Source organism: Papaver somniferum, chromosome 9 (assembly GCF_003573695.1).
Source record: "Papaver somniferum cultivar HN1 chromosome 9, ASM357369v1, whole genome shotgun sequence".
Classification (NCBI taxonomy): Eukaryota; Viridiplantae; Streptophyta; class Magnoliopsida; order Ranunculales; family Papaveraceae; genus Papaver; species Papaver somniferum.
The window spans coordinates 152,203,321-152,219,429 of NC_039366.1; the positions used below are offsets into that span (position 1 = coordinate 152,203,321).

Sequence of the window (16,109 nt, forward strand, 5' to 3'; positions counted from 1 at the left end):
TTATAGCCACGGTTTCCAAAAGATTGCATTCCTTAATATATAAATGTATTAGTTCATGAACGAACTGATTTTAAAAAACTTAACCTACTCAAGTGTGCAAACGGGTATGCATACCTAAGTGGACAGACATAGTTTTGGTTTTCCAGTATGCGAACGGGTATGCATGTAAGGACCCTCAAGCTCGTCAACTCTATTAGACTAGTCAAGAAACGATTAAGCCGCTAATGACTCGATTAAGTAATGTAATTTTAATTATTAAAAATTAATCTAACAACGATCTGGATACGAAACTAGTATCACTAGATAGATCTCGAAAAGTGATACGCAATGGACTACTCGAACGTGTCATTCGGATACCAAACGAAGAAGATATCTTTGGATCAATGCAAGGGTAAAATAATCTTTTTTCTTTAGACCGACCTGTCTTCCCATATCATTTGGATGGTGCCTTTATCATTTTATCTTTGGCCTTATCACCTAAAACGTGTCGAAGAGAAACTCATTTCTCTTTTCTTTCTTCTCTATTCGTTCTTCTTTCTTGTTCCCGTTCTTTCTCTTTCTCTGTTCGATCCATGTTGATTCTTGGTGAGTTATGTGAGAAATTATCGAAGTAAACTAGATGTTGAAGCTGTTTTTAGCGATGATGAAGATGTTGTGGTTCTGATTTGTGAAGAATAACAATTGAAGATTGTTACAATTTCGGGATAAGTTTGAGAAGATCGAAATTAGGGTTTGGAATGAAATTGATAGGTGAACTGGGTCGTTAGTGGATGAAGAACTGATGGGTTGTTATCGAATTGACGAGGTGAAGCTGTTCTGACGATAAATCGAATAGAAAAGGTAAATCAGAGATTTAATTAAGGTTTCTGTTTTGATAATTCTTTTTATGAAATTGTTATGGTTTATTTTAATTGATTTAGAAATGGGTTTGTTGTGAATCGAGATGTAGATACTTGCGTAGAGTTTAATTTTATTTTTTTTAGGAAATTGAGTTTCGGTTTAGGGTTCTTGAGTTGGAAAATTCAGATGAATTGATTAAACGTGAATGAAGAAATAGAAATTAGGTTTTGAGTTCTAATTGGAAATCAATTGATTGGGTCTGTAAAGAAAGAAATTGAGTTTTAGGGAACTATTGAAGATGATTGTAACTGATACTGGTGGTACAGTTTAGAAGTAATGCTTAGCTTCTGACTTTAAGGTGAACTTCTAATGATGATGCAGGTGGTGTTGAGGTTACATGGAGTTTGTGAAATATGAAGATGTTGTTATGAGTTTTTGGGTTGAACTATAGTTGGTGGCTGTGCTCATGTGTTTGATTGTTAGAGGACATGAAGGTTACTTTAAATACCAATGGAGATCAGAGATGAAGATGAGTTTATATGAGCCAGTGGGGTTTCAAGTTGTAGATATTGCAGGTGTGGTGGTGTTGGTTTTTTGGTGACGCTGAATTGAAGAGTAGCTGCAGCTGATGGAACTAGTGGAGAGGCTGGAATGCGTATACAATGAAGCTATGGTGTAGTTTAAATTGGAATTGAATTACAGTAGATAAACGTGATTGTATTTGGTGATTACAGGTGATTGTGGTTGTTGGGTTGAAGTGGTGGTGTTGTTGCACTAATGCAGGTGGAATGAGAAAAGAAACAATGTTATTGAATGAGACTCTCAAACAAAGTCTGGTGGTGTTTGACTAATGAGTTGTTTGGGTGTGTATAGAAAGGAATGCTGATGTTGTGTAATATGTAACTGAAGTGAATCTACAGTTGATATAGGAATCACTGATAAATGTAAAAGAAAAATGATTGAACTGCAATGCAAGCCTGAAGTTAGGTTGTAATGGTTGGTTTTTGATTGAAGCATGGAAATAGGAGGTAGGTTGTGTGTTTGCGTTTGTGCTTTGATGCATTAGAATGTGTCGGTGTATGGCTCTGTTCTGCTTTTTGTTAGCTGAGTCAGTTGTTTGACTCAAATCTTGTTCTGTTTGACTCAGTTTGTCTAACAGAGTCGACTCACCTGAATCAGTTTATATGACTGAGTTGAACCTTTTGCCCCATTCATATTTGACTTTGACTTGACCTTTGACTTGGCCTTTGACTTAACCTTAGACGTTGATTGTTAGTTGACTTCTTGGACCGTTAGTGATCAATTGACTAGTTTGACCAGACATTGGATTAATGGGCTTGTGTAGTGGACTTGGGTTTAGGACTAGCATTCCTATTTTGATGTTTTGGACCCTTTATGGTTCGAATTAACCTTTGATCCCTTCTACAAAGTTGTAGATATTCTTAAGACATATCTAATAGACTATAGAACCAATTTAATCGAATTGGTAAACCTTAATATGTGCTAAGGATAGATAATGAAAGATGTAGTTACATAAACGGCTTAGAACTATTAGGTAGTTAGAGAATTGTATGAAAATGTGTTATGAGCCTTGTAAGAGCCTTTTGGCTAATCTTTAGAATGCTTGTGTGATTAACAGTTAATCTTTATTAACAACGATCGACCTAAAGAATGAACCGGTGGACTTTGGATCTCAAGGTGTGCGAGGCTTGCCATCAAAAAAGGTGGGAATTGATAACGAACTCTCTTGTATTCATTATTTTTTTTATAAATCTATCATTTGTGAAATCCACGCATATCTTTGTTACTATATGGTAGAGTATGCATGTATTATGTGTGTAATACAAACTAGTTTCCTTTTATATTTTGGGATGGGATTGGATCTTTAGAATCAAATAATATCTGTGGTTTGGGAGTATTTACTTATTTTCAAAAAGTGATTCTTTCCATTGGCTGGAAAGTGGTTACAATCTTACTTATTGTTAGCATGTAAGGAAGAAGGTTTCCTTTTGATTGGTATGAGATATGTGCCCCAAACTTTATAGCTATTTTAAGCACATCTATAGGCTAGGGATGGGGGCGCACTATTATATAGGCTCGGGAGGGGGTACACTACTATTTCCTATTTCTGTACGGGCAACTCATGTCTCATACATGTATGTTTATTATTTCTTTTAAGTTACTTTCAAAAGTTATTATATTATGTTTTGCTGTTTAGAGAAAATGATGTTGAGAATCTTATATATGATTGTTGGATTTATGCGTGGGCTGGATGGGCACTCCACTGTGTAAGCACTTCGATCAGATATAATGTTGTTGTTTTTTTTTATGAAGGAAAAACAAATTTCATTAATTTGTTTGGCAGAGTTTTACATAAAACTTGAGTACATCGATGAAGAAATTACAGTAAAAAGTACAAATAATGATAAGATCTCCTAAAACAGAAGAACTAATAAAATACATTAAAGGTACCCAATACATATATTTCCATGAGGATATCGATGTTTTCCTAATGGTTACTAACTTCATGTTGAACCATTTTGATTTTTGAATCTTAAATTAAGATTCTTTGATTTTCAAACCTTGAATCTCCATTTAAAAGGAGTAATATTCCCTGAACATCTTAATCAACATCATCACCGGTAGCCATGGATCCTGGATATAAATGTTTGGATCTGCGTCATGCCGGAATGAAGCATCCTTGATAATATACCCGTGTATATCTCTGCAAGTAAACAAATCGCCAAAAAGGTTAATGAAATCTGCTAAGATAGCATATAATAAGAGATCGTAATGGCAATAACAGGCCATTAGACTATCACAAGAAAAGAAATAAAAAAGAAAAAGGGAATTAATCCCTAAATTGTTGTTTATCTATACGTCACCAATTAAGTTTTATTTAGATAATACATACTAATATTATTGTTGTCAAATCTATTATGAATCCTAAGAATCAAAATAGATTTGACAACACACGATTTAGATAAAGAGAATTTAATTTTCCCTAAAAATTAGGGAAGGAGAAGAAAACGGGTGATGGGGAGTTTTTAGGAAAAAACGATTAAGGAATTGCAGAGCGCTTTTTATCCAATCAGATATAATGTTGTTACCATTAGTTTTTTATGACTTCGAGGCTGGAAATCTTCACGGTACTTTAATGATCATTGAAGCTTCCGCAACAGTCATGCCTTGCTACTCCGAAGGAAGACGTCGCTCAACTATTATTTATGTTGTGAATGTGTGCCGGTTTATTGGTTGGTAAAAATTTATATTTCAGAACAATTATTATTATTCTAATATGTTTTATTTATTTTTCTGCGTTTTATCGGTTTTTAGTAAAACCTGCATTGTCTTTAAATCATTCTAGTGATTACTTGAAAGTTAGTTATTATTTCTTCTGGGCACCCTTCGGGATGATGTGCTCACTCAATTCCCGCATTCAGTTTCAGAGACAGATCAAGATGTGCACGTGGTGATGAAAGTTTCGAGGAGTTGGTTTCGTTAGTTGGTTAGATTCCTTTATGTTTATTTTGTGTTTATATTCTCTTTGTAAACCAACTCACTATTGAATATGTATCATTTGAGAGGAGTTCTTGTATTTATTTCGGAGAGGGTTTAGATTCAGGTTAATCCAGCGTTTAATTTTTTTTTTTTGCTTAACATATATTTTTATTAAAATGAAGAGCCAAAATACAAAATGTTTGTTACAAAAAGGAGCTTACAGAATAATAAACAAAGGTATGGAACTCAAATGAACAAGCTAGCAAATCATATAATAGGCAATATTGGGCATTTCAACTCTTTTTAAGAAACTGGGCCTCCATTATGGATTATTCTTTCACCAGCTCTCAGGCCTCCTCCTCTTTGGCTAGATCATCTGCAGAAATTAACTTCACGGAAACAGTGTTGAAAGATGATGTTCTCCAGATTTTGCTTTGCATTTAGCCATCTTGCTCTAAACATCCAAGGTACGCAGTCATTGCATAAGTCATTAATAACAGTTTTTGGGTCTGATCTGATTATTACCTTTTGAGCTTTCAACACAAAAGCCCATTCAAGTGCACAGATCACTGCAAGAATCTATGCTATATAGTTTGTTGTGGTCCCTACTCCCCCTGACATTGCTCTAATGACCTCACATGAAGAATCCATGGCAATGATACCAAACCAGCTGCACCAGGATTACCAAATGAAGATCCATCACAACGGAATAATATAAAATTTTGATCCGGGGCCTTCCAAAAGCATTCTTTGATGTAACTGTATTTGATTTGTCTAACACCCAGTTGAAAAATATCAATAATATGCTGATCATAGCTCTGTCCCCATTTGGTGCCTTTCATCCTGAAACCACCCTCATACACAGAATGCCATATTTTCCTTTTAAATTCATTGAACTGAGGAGATTTTTCTTCAAAGAGCTTCTTGTTCTTTTGAAACCACAGTTCTTTCATAATAGAGCAAGCAACAGTCATCCATACTTCATTAATCAGATGACTCTTGTGGTGAGCTAATTTGCAGACATCTGGTAAAGGATTGAGGAATCTCAAATTCAAAGATTGAACAGATCCAAGCGCATGCATTTATACTAAACTGACATTTCCACAGTGTGTGTTCCATACAGTCTTGCTCTGCAGTGCATATGCAACATCTTGAGACTACTTCAAAACCATTTTTTATCATCACTTTATCATCCACATAAATTTGTTGTTGTAGTTTCAAAATATTGCTTGCAATAGCTGGATGTATAAATGGTTTCCATATGTAAGCATACCAATTAAGTTTTGGTTCTCTTGACCTAATTCTTTCCACAACTGCAGATGTTGAAAATTTGCCTTTTAAGTCACCACTCCATACCATAATATCCAATCCACCACTAACATCAGGGAGAGTAGTTGAGTTAAATATTGCACCAGTTCATCAGGAATTCTCCAGTTCTTGCCATCAAGTAATTCATTGAGCTTCATGTCAATGTTTCTTTTAACAAAATTGTTAAAGCCAATATCATTTATGAGAGGCTTATCACCTATCCAAGTATCAAACCATACTGATATTCTTGAGCCATCACCAATGCACCATCTGACTTCATCTTGCAGTGTAGACCAAGCCCATTTCAGTCCAGGCCAAACAGATGATTGCTTCCAATTTGTATTCCGTTGACCATTTTTATTTGTATACTTTGCAATGAAGAACATATCCCATTTTTCTTTTGATTTTAAAATTCTCCACATCATTTTCATTAGCAATGATTTATTTATTGTTTCCAATCTTCTTATGCCTAATCCACCTTCACTGAATGGTGTGCACACCTTTTTCCATGCCAATGTTTTGAATTTTCTAACATCTGCATCCCCTGACCATAAGAAGTTTCTTATGATTCTTTCACATATCTTAGTCACTGAAGCTGGCCACTTATAAATTTCCATGTTGTATATGGGCACACTACTCAGTACTGATTTGATTAATACCAACCTGTCCTGAAAAGATAGCAGTTTACCCTTCCACACAGCTAATTTTTCTTGAAGCATTTTTACAATGGGCCATACCATGGATACTGTGAATCTACCTGGAGCAAGCATTACTCCAAGATATTTATCAAGAAATTTAGCTACATCCATATTTAGTCTTCCACTGATAATCTGTTTTTGTGCATTACTTACTCCATCTATGAAACACTTGTTTTTTACCTTCTTAATACATTGCCCTGAACTAGATTGGTATTGATCAAGCAGTTCCATAAGATTTTGTAGACTTTTTTTAGCTCCATTACAAAATATAAACACATCATCAGCAAAGAATAAATGGGTTGGATGAATACCTTTTTTTACCACCATAGGCATGATTTTTCCTTCATGAACCAAATGAGAAATATTTCTGCTCAGCACATCTTCCATTAGAATGAATAATAAAGGTGATAATGGATCACCTTGCCTTAAGCCCCTTCCAACTGGGAAACATCCACATGGTCCACCATTCACCATTATAGAAATTCTTGCAGAGTTGAGAATATTTAATAACCATTGACACCAAGTCTAGATGGGGCAAAACGATTTGTTGGTTTTCACGGGATTGAGGAGACGACCGTACGGAGGAGACTCCTTGAACCGAGCGAAATGTTCAACCTCACACAGATGCACTGCAAGAAGGGAGTTCTTTGAATTCGAGAGATCAATCTGTAGTACTCCGTCCTAAACCAAGACAATGGCCGTTCCAGAGTAAATTCGGTTACAAGAGAGGATGGGTTGATCTGTAGGAGGGAAGCTGAGAAATGTGTAGAATCAATGGTAATCAAAGATTGTGGGTGTATTGTGAATTCTGAATAAGATAAGTTCTGAATGGTTGAATCTCTGTTGAGAGTAATTACTCAGATGTTGAGTTAATCTCGTATTGTCTGTGAGACGTGAGATCGTTGTATATCCAATCATGATTTCAGAGACTTATTTATATTGCTGGAATTGTAGACACCATGATCCCATGAAGTGTGACAGTTGATGGAATCAAAGAGTGGGGAAATGGAAATCATGTTTGAAACCAGTTGCTCATCGTGCGGAGACTTGGTCGATTTTCCATCCACTACTTTGTTAACTCCTTCAACTGATTGCACGACTTGCTCACATTCCATCGTGTGTATGAACACACGTGCCGTAAACCGCCAGACCAAAACCCTAGTTGATATCCCCCCAAGTGACACGATTGATGTCTCGTGACCGTGGAGTCTGCAGGGCAGACGTGTATTTAGTCATTGCTGACTTCATGGGACGATGAGCCCATGTATTTGCTGAGTTGAACATGATTCTGCAAAATGTTTTGAAACTCGTGAATTGAACGTGTCCGTTGAGACAGAGGTGTAATTCTCACGTTGAGGTGAGAAAGTATTGCTCATTTGATGAATTGTTGAATATTGATAGTTGAACTAATATTCCTTGGTTTGAGCAAATATTGCTCATCTGAGAAAGTGTTGCTCGTCTGATGAATTATTGGTAGCGTGACCAAAATAAAACATTAATTAGTATACTGGTAGTTGAACCGAGCATAATAAATAAGAATACTGATCATGAGATCGTCGTAAAGTTATTAGTGTTCGAGTCGAAAATTATGATCCTTGGACTCAGAAACCCTAATTTGATCAATTGATGACCAATTGATGGTTTATTTGAGAATTAACCATGGAATGAAGGAGGAACGGTTACATGAGACCGTGGGTCGATTATGTAGCGTCCATATGCTCGCGTGAGAAAAATACCAAGATCTCTTGAAGATTTGGTGATTTGTCGATGAAAGAATGATTAAATGCTGGTTTAATCATTTATTCGAAAAATGCTCGTCCGAGCCTTAGGTGATAAAACATAATTAATTATGGAGAGGTGAGAGACCGACCAAGGGGTCATGAAACCATCCCTAGATGGTCGTGGGATCGAATGACGATCACTCCATGAAATTCCAAAATTATTTGGAAGAGTTTTGGACCTAATATGTGCAATTGCGCGAATTAGGTCAAATCATGAAAATATGCGGGACTGGCTCATTGCGAGCCAAAGAGTCAACCTTGGTCAGTCAAGGTAACATGCTCGCGTCGTCTAAACGTCCGTGTCTCAGTCCTCAGAATTTTGATATTTTCTGGCGTGCGTTTGAGCAATCATTTGAGAAAATATGACAAAATCAGGGTTTTGCTGAAACTGAGGAAACTTCATGAGATGAAGGAAAATAATTATAAAATGAAGGAATGATGAAGCGTGGGACCGCTGAGGCCAAGGCATGGCCGGCCGTCCAGTGACCACGGTCCCATGGTGCCTTTTCCTAATTCTATAATATTTTTCATGATTTTATGAAAATATCATGAAATCAAGGAATTTTGTTGAAATTAAGGAGTTTCCTTAAAGTGAAAGAGTTTTCATGGGATCAAGGAAGCAAATAATATTAAAATAATAAAATAAGGGCATGTGGGGCCGGCTAAGGCATGGACGGCCGGCTTGGGCCCGGTCCCACAAGTTTTCCTAATTTTATGTTTTTGTGTATTATTTTCCATGATTTGAAGGAATTTTCATAATTTGAAAGAAATACCATGAAATCAAGGAATTTCATGGGATCAAGGAAACCTTAAAATAATAATAATAAAATAAGGGGCGTGTGGGACCGGCTGATGCATGGTCGGCCGGTTGGGGCCCGATCCCACGAGTTTTCCTAATTTTATATTATTTTTCATAGATTTGTGAAAATACCATGAGATGAAGGAGTTTTCATGAGATTAGGGAAATAATAATAAAATAATGAGGAACCATGAGGTGTGGGGCCGACCGGGATAAAGGCATGGCCGTTTGGCCAACAGTCACGGCCCCACAATATTTTTCCCAATTTTATATTATTTCCTTCGTGCGAAGGAAGCACCATGAAACTGAGGAGTTTCCTCAAAACGAAGGATATTTGTTCAAATGAAAGGATTTTCATGAGATCAAGGAAAATAACAAAAAATATGAAAAAAATATAAAACTAGCGTGGGATTGAGCACGGCACGGCCGGCCAGTCGGTGGGCCCATGCTCCCAGCGCCTTGGTCGATATTTTAATTATTTATTATTTTCCTTCCTATTTTGTATAGGTTCATCGTTTCGTCGTATTCTGAAATACTCGTTCATGCGGTGATTGTTAGTGCATCATCGTTGAGTACACTTGCACCTTTTGAGCCGAGGCTTACTCAGAGGTAGCTCAGACGCCCATGCATTGAATATTTATTACTAACCCATGGAATTCTGCTGGGAAGAACCATAGATTGAAGTAACGAAATATTGCGAAAATATTTGAATATTTTCGGAAATTCAATGGATGAATCCAAGAATTTAAGAATAATTAACTGATGGCTCTATACTAGCAGAGCAAGCTGTCTAGGAGCATTAATTATTCTGACATGAGCTTGTTGGAGCTTCATATCCTTTATATAGTCAGGGAAAACTTGTTGTTTGTATCCTGAAGACGTTATCGCTCTATACTAGCAGAGCAAGCTGTCTAGGAGCCGTCAATCTTGTGATTCTATATATAAATGATTACTGAAGTGTTCAGTATTCATGAGATATGTTGTTTTCCAGGCGAGAGACTACATATCCGCATGTACTCTGAGAGAAAGTATTCTTAGTCAGAGGATTCGATGAGAGACCCGTGTCTCAATACTCACATCTGATTGCTGGATCAGGAGTTCGTATAATTATGGGTTTACGATTTTAGCCTTTGTCGAAAATCCACCATCTACACCAAGAAGCAGAGAAGCCATATTTAAGTAGAACTTTAACAAGGAACTCCCAGCTGACAGCATCATATGCTTGTGAAATATCTAATTTCAGTCCTACATTTCCCCCTCTTCTCTTTTTCTTCATTTCATTGATCATTTCAGATGCTAACAAAACTTGTTCATGGATGTTTCTCCCTTTGATGTAAGCAGTTTATTGGGGAGATACAAGCTTTCCAACCAAAGTACTCATCCTTGAAGTAATTAGCTTAGTAATAATCTTGAAGTAGACATTTCTTAATCCAATGGGCCTGAATTGAGCAGCAGTTTTTGCACCTTGACATATTGGCAGTAAAACTAAAAAACTTGAGTTCAAGCCTTTAGGAATAAATTTTCTGTTCCAGCAAAATTGAATTGCCGCCACAAGATCATTTTGAATGATTTCCCAGCAAGTTTTATAAAATACTCCAGAGTATCCATCTGGACCAGGAGAATTATCTGAGTCTATTGAAAAGACTGTTTCTTTTATTTCTTCAGCTGTGGGAGTGGAATCAAGCATCTGTTGATCTTCAGCAGTGATTACCTGAGGAATGACATCAAGTAGTTTTTCCACTATTTGTACCTCTTTGAATTGAAATCTTTTCTCAAAGAAATCAACAAGTTCAGATGAGATGTTTTCTTGATCAGTGATGATATTGCCATTTACATCTTCTAATTCACTTATTTGATTGATGGATTGCCTTATTTTTATATTTGTGTGAAATAAGCTTGTATTAGCTGAACCTTCCTTGACCCACTTAATTCTTGACTTCTGCTTCAATAAAGTATTTTGTTGGACTTCTCTACTCGATAGTTCATTTTGAGCTTCCACTAGTGATTTTAGAATTTGTTCATTAAAAGGTTCATCATCTGAATTTTGCATTGCAATTTTAACTTTAGCTTCAGCTTCTTGAATCTTGACATTAACATTTCCAAATACCTTCCAGTTTCATTCATTTAGTATCTGTTTAAGATTCTTCATTTTCCTCATGAACACAAAAGCTGGATCACCATGAACTTCATTCATCCAACTGTCTTTAACTACTTGAAGGAACTCTGGATGTTGTATCCACAGTTTTTGAAACCTTTTAGGTGCATTTTTTGGATTTGGAATATTTACACACCCCCCTAACAAAGGAGCATGATCTGAAACCATTCTTAAGCCTACTTTATATCCCCAATCACCATGTATTTGAAGCCATTTCTGATTAAAAACCACTCTGTCTAGATTACATAAAATTCTCTTTTTTCCATGTTGACAATTGGACCAAGAAAATTCCAAACCTGTCTTAGGAGCCTGTATAAGTTCACAATTATTCAAGCAAGTTTTGAAGTCCAATAAAGCAGTTTTATTTGGAGCTCTACCACCTACTTTTTCTGCAATAGAGGTTACAACATTAAAATCACCCAAGATAATCCATGGCTTCTGCAATTCACTGATTATTTCCATTTCAGACCACATGAATTTTCTTTGGTTGATTACAACATGAGCATGAACTCCAGAAACTAAGACTTCCCCCACACTAACAGTGATCATTTGACTTGACATAGAAATAACTTGAGGAGTTGATATATTCTTATTCCAGAATAACCATATGTTTCCTTTTGAATTTGAAGAAGTAGTTGTGAATTACCATACTTTCCATACCTGGCAGATTTAACTTTTTACAAAATGATGCATTACAAAAAAACCTTTGGTTCAGCTATCCATACTAATGCAAGACTAAATTGTTTAACATAAGACCTTAATTTATCTTGGGCCCTTGGACTTCTAAGGCCCCTTAAATTCCAATATATGTTTTTCATTGATTCGATTGGGGGTTTTTAACCCCTTTTCCAGGATTTTTCCTAAAATTGTATTTAGTTGGAACAATCTTACTAACCTTTTGCTGCTCAGGTGTTTTGACATTAGAAGTACGTGCAGAATTATTCTTCCCTGATGTATTGTCAATCACCATTTCTTTTTCTACTATTTTGGCCCAATATGTAACTGGAATAGCTTCTTCTGTCACCTTTCCATTACTTCCATTCACAAATTTAATAAAGCTATTTTGCACTGAATTCTGTTCTCCTACTTCTAAATTTTTGGGTATTTCCATAATTACCGACTCTTCTTCAGCTTGCTCATTCACCAGAGAATCAAACCTACCAGTCTTAGGAGATGCAACTTCTACTGAAGAACTAGTAATTGTTGTTGTATCAATTGAATTTACTACTGAGTCTTCTCCTCTGGCAGCAGGATCACAAATATCAAAAGGAACATCTGATTTGTTTTTGTGTGAAACTACTCTGTAAGAAGGAGCAGGAGTTTTATTTTTGTTTCTTTCCACATAACACTCAGTGATTAAATGACCAACTATTTTGCAGGTGGTGCAAAACTCTGGACAATCATGAATCAATACCTCCTGGAAGAAGCCTCCATATTTTGTGTTAATCCAAATTTTGCTAGGTATTGATTGAGCAAAGTCCACATCAACCAATACATTAGCATAATACCCAATTTCACACTTTGTAGTAGCTACATCAATCTTAGTTGGATTCCCAATTTCCTTACAGATCTCAAATAAAAAATTTCTTTCCAGAATTCAAGTCATAGACCTGGAAAACGAATCCATACTTGAGCTTTGGAACTTCTGACATTTGCAGGACGAAAATTCGATAACCAGTTTCTAACTCTAAAAATTTGATAATTAACCTCCCATTGTCCAGCTTTGATATAATTTCGATCAACTTCATTATCCAATTTAATGGTGAAAAACCTTTACCTAATGGGATGAGTTTACAATCCCCAGTAAGTTCCCACTGCTGCTTGAGAATCATAGAAGCATCGCTAAACTTTGTATTTTGTAAATTTAATCTTCCAATACGTGAAAACTTCTAAGGATTTATAGCTTCTTCAAATAAATCATCAGGTAAGTTTATTGATGGAACATTTTTTTTAACTGAAAACCCTAATTTTTCACCATGATATTCATTAATTGGAGTGGTTTTAGGACCAAAATCCATTGGAAAACCACGTAATTAAACTCTATCAATCATGGAGAATCAGAAAATCAACTAATATTCTCCTGAATTGATGAAGTTTTGTCTCGAGAACTAAGAAAAATTGACCGATTCACACTGAGTTGATCGTTTTTTCGTCGCCGATTCAGAGCTCTCTTCTCAGCGTTTAATTAGATGTTTTAGATTCCTAGTGCCTCAATTTATAGTTAATCTCTTGGATTAGTAAGTTGCTAGCTTAGGGAGCGCTACAATGCATACCTCTAAACTCTGCTGAATTCACGGACTTGAACTTTACGTCGGTACGCATACAGGTATGCATACTAAGTTCCCGGACTTTCAACTAACCAACCAGTACGCATACGGGTATGCATACTATGGTTCCCGGACTTTGAATGACTTGCAGCAGTTAACATGCAAGTACGCATACTGTGTTATATTCAATCAATGGTTAATCGTTCTAAACTCCATCTTAATCATTGAAATATTCTTGGAACACGGGAATAGCTGTCTCACACAAATTATTAGCTTCAAAGCAATTTTCAAGTGATCAATAGATAAATACGAAACATTCCGAGTCTACATCAAATGTCGACTGTCTCACACAAATCACGTAAGATGTTACCAGGCGATTTTCACATGATCATCTTTTGACTTTCGTCAAGAATATAAGATGAAGTTGGTTAAAGCGAAAGCTTACCAACACATATTTCGAGAAATGTGTAAGTGAGTTAGACTCAGCTCAAAATATCAAATGTGTATAATATAAAGTCTATATAGCTATACGACTTTTGTCTCAAATAGGAGATAGAATAGAAATAGATTTCTGAGTGATAGATGAGTTCAAGTCTCCAAATACCTTTTGTTTATGAAGTTCCACAAGCTCCCCTTAGTAGTTCTTCGTCTTCAATCGATGAACGCCATGAAGTCTAATAGTAACATCCCGTGTTTTTGGCATGGCGCATGCTAAAAGATATGCCATGGCCCGAGATGAAGCTTCATCCAAAGCTTATGTTGCATAGGAACAGGAGCATTGGACCTTGGACAATGCGCTGAGAATGTTCAGCCATCATGGATGGACATTGGGTTGGCAGTGGACAACCATCATGGCTGGACATCGGGTTGGAAGTTGACAGCCATCATGGATAGACATCGGGTTGACAAGTGGACAGCCATCACGGTTGGACATCGAAGTGGCCTATGGGCCAAAGCCGAAATACAATCATCACAACCCCTTACTGGACATGGCTCATGAAATTTTCAGCCATCATGGCTGGACATTGGAACTGGCATGTGAGCCAGAACTGAATGCACGACCATCACAGACGTACATTGCATTTGGCCAGGGGAGTCATGTGCGGTCATCACGGCTTTGGGACTTGATGGATGATTTTTTCTCCCCTAATTTAGGTTGTAAAAATGTCAAGTTAACATATATAGGGAGGGGTACTTGGTTGAAGGTGCATATGCGGACCATGCACCAAGTAAGCTTCATATCTTAGCCGAAAGAGTATAAATGATGCGTAAGCCTCATTTATATATGCGTAGCATTGGTAATGTACAACCATCACGGCTGGACATGGGAATTGGCCTTTGAGCCAGACATGAATGTACCACCATCATGGCCGTACATTGCAGTTGGCCAGAATAGTAATGTGCAACCATTACGGCCTTGAGAGCCTCATCAGGGTGTCCATGTGCAGCCATCACGTCCTTGGGAGTTGATGAATGATTTTTTCTCCCCTAATCTAAGTTGTAAAAATGTCTTCTAAACATATATAGGGAGGGGTAATTGGTTGAAGGTGCATACCACACACCAAGTAAGCTTCATAGCTTAGCAGGAAGAGTATAAATGATGCTTAGGCCTCATTTATAGCTGCGTAGACTTGCCAATGAGACATGTTAAGCATGGGAATTACTATGCCATGCCATGGGCTCGATAATGCATATCCTTTATGCATTTTTACGAAACGTCCTATACGGACTAGGCCATTACCATTATTGCTTGTCCGCGGCCTTGCAAATGAGTTGGATTAAGTTGCTTGTCCCTACGAGGATGAACTACGGTCTGTGTTTGATCCCTTTAGAGTATGGAAGGGTACATAGGAATCCGCAATGAGTTACAACATTGTCGCTCGTATCATCTAATTGAGAGATGATTATGGCATACTGGCCTCTCATATTATCTGGCTCGATAGATCGACGCAAGAGATGATTGTAGCCAAACTTGATGAGGTAAGTTGCATTCCATTCCTTGGATGCTCATACTTCCTATCAAGGCGTTCTATTTAGGCATGTACCAATGGTGCATTGGGTATGTCCTCGATAGTAAGCTACATCAATATAAAATTTAGCGGAGCTTGCATAAGCCTAAGGAAAGTACGTCATGAGCCTGATAGCTGAACCCTTGGTACGAGAAGGACAAGTTGATGCATATGAGCAAGCTACGACGTATCTAGAGGCTAAAAAGTCCTGAGTATCATAATTTAGCTCAAGACGGGTCTAAATTGATTGGAAACAGACCAATGATCAAGACGTGATCTACGCATCACGGTCTTCGAATTTTAGCCAAATTCCATCGTTTAGGGCCTCAAAAGACAGTTTTAGGAAAGTTTTTGTTTTCTTAATAAACCCTTTGTGGAACAAGGGTAAGTTGGAACGATGTGGAAGCTAATTTAGTTGCATCATGCTCCACGAGCATGCTTGCAAGTGCAAATGGACGTGCATTTGCATAGCTTTAAGGCCCGGATCATAGCGTAATAATGGCGCATCGGTGAGTTATGGCCTGCGCGCCAGGCGTAGTTTTCCGGTCCGTCACACTAATACTCAATTACACATTCTACCCTAATCGACTTATAGTTTTGGCAACTAAACTTGACAACTAGCTTGAGATAGCAACGCTTGCGAGTTCGACCGAGCAGTACTCTAACATATATAAATTAAGGATGCAATCTTTGCAAACCGTGGCTTAATGTTCATGAATTGATTCTCTTGAATTAATCCGATTTTGTTTCA

The 16,109-nt window shown here is 37.1% G+C and overlaps 1 long non-coding RNA gene across 1 annotated transcript; it reads left to right on the forward strand.

The window, feature by feature from the left end:
* The first annotated feature begins 504 nt into the window (after positions 1–504).
* Positions 505–1,884, forward strand: LOC113307957. The gene is made up of 2 exons (XR_003339393.1): positions 505–840; positions 1,222–1,884. It is a non-coding gene; the product is annotated as an uncharacterized LOC113307957 (long non-coding RNA).
* Positions 1,885–16,109: the final 14,225 nt, after the last annotated feature.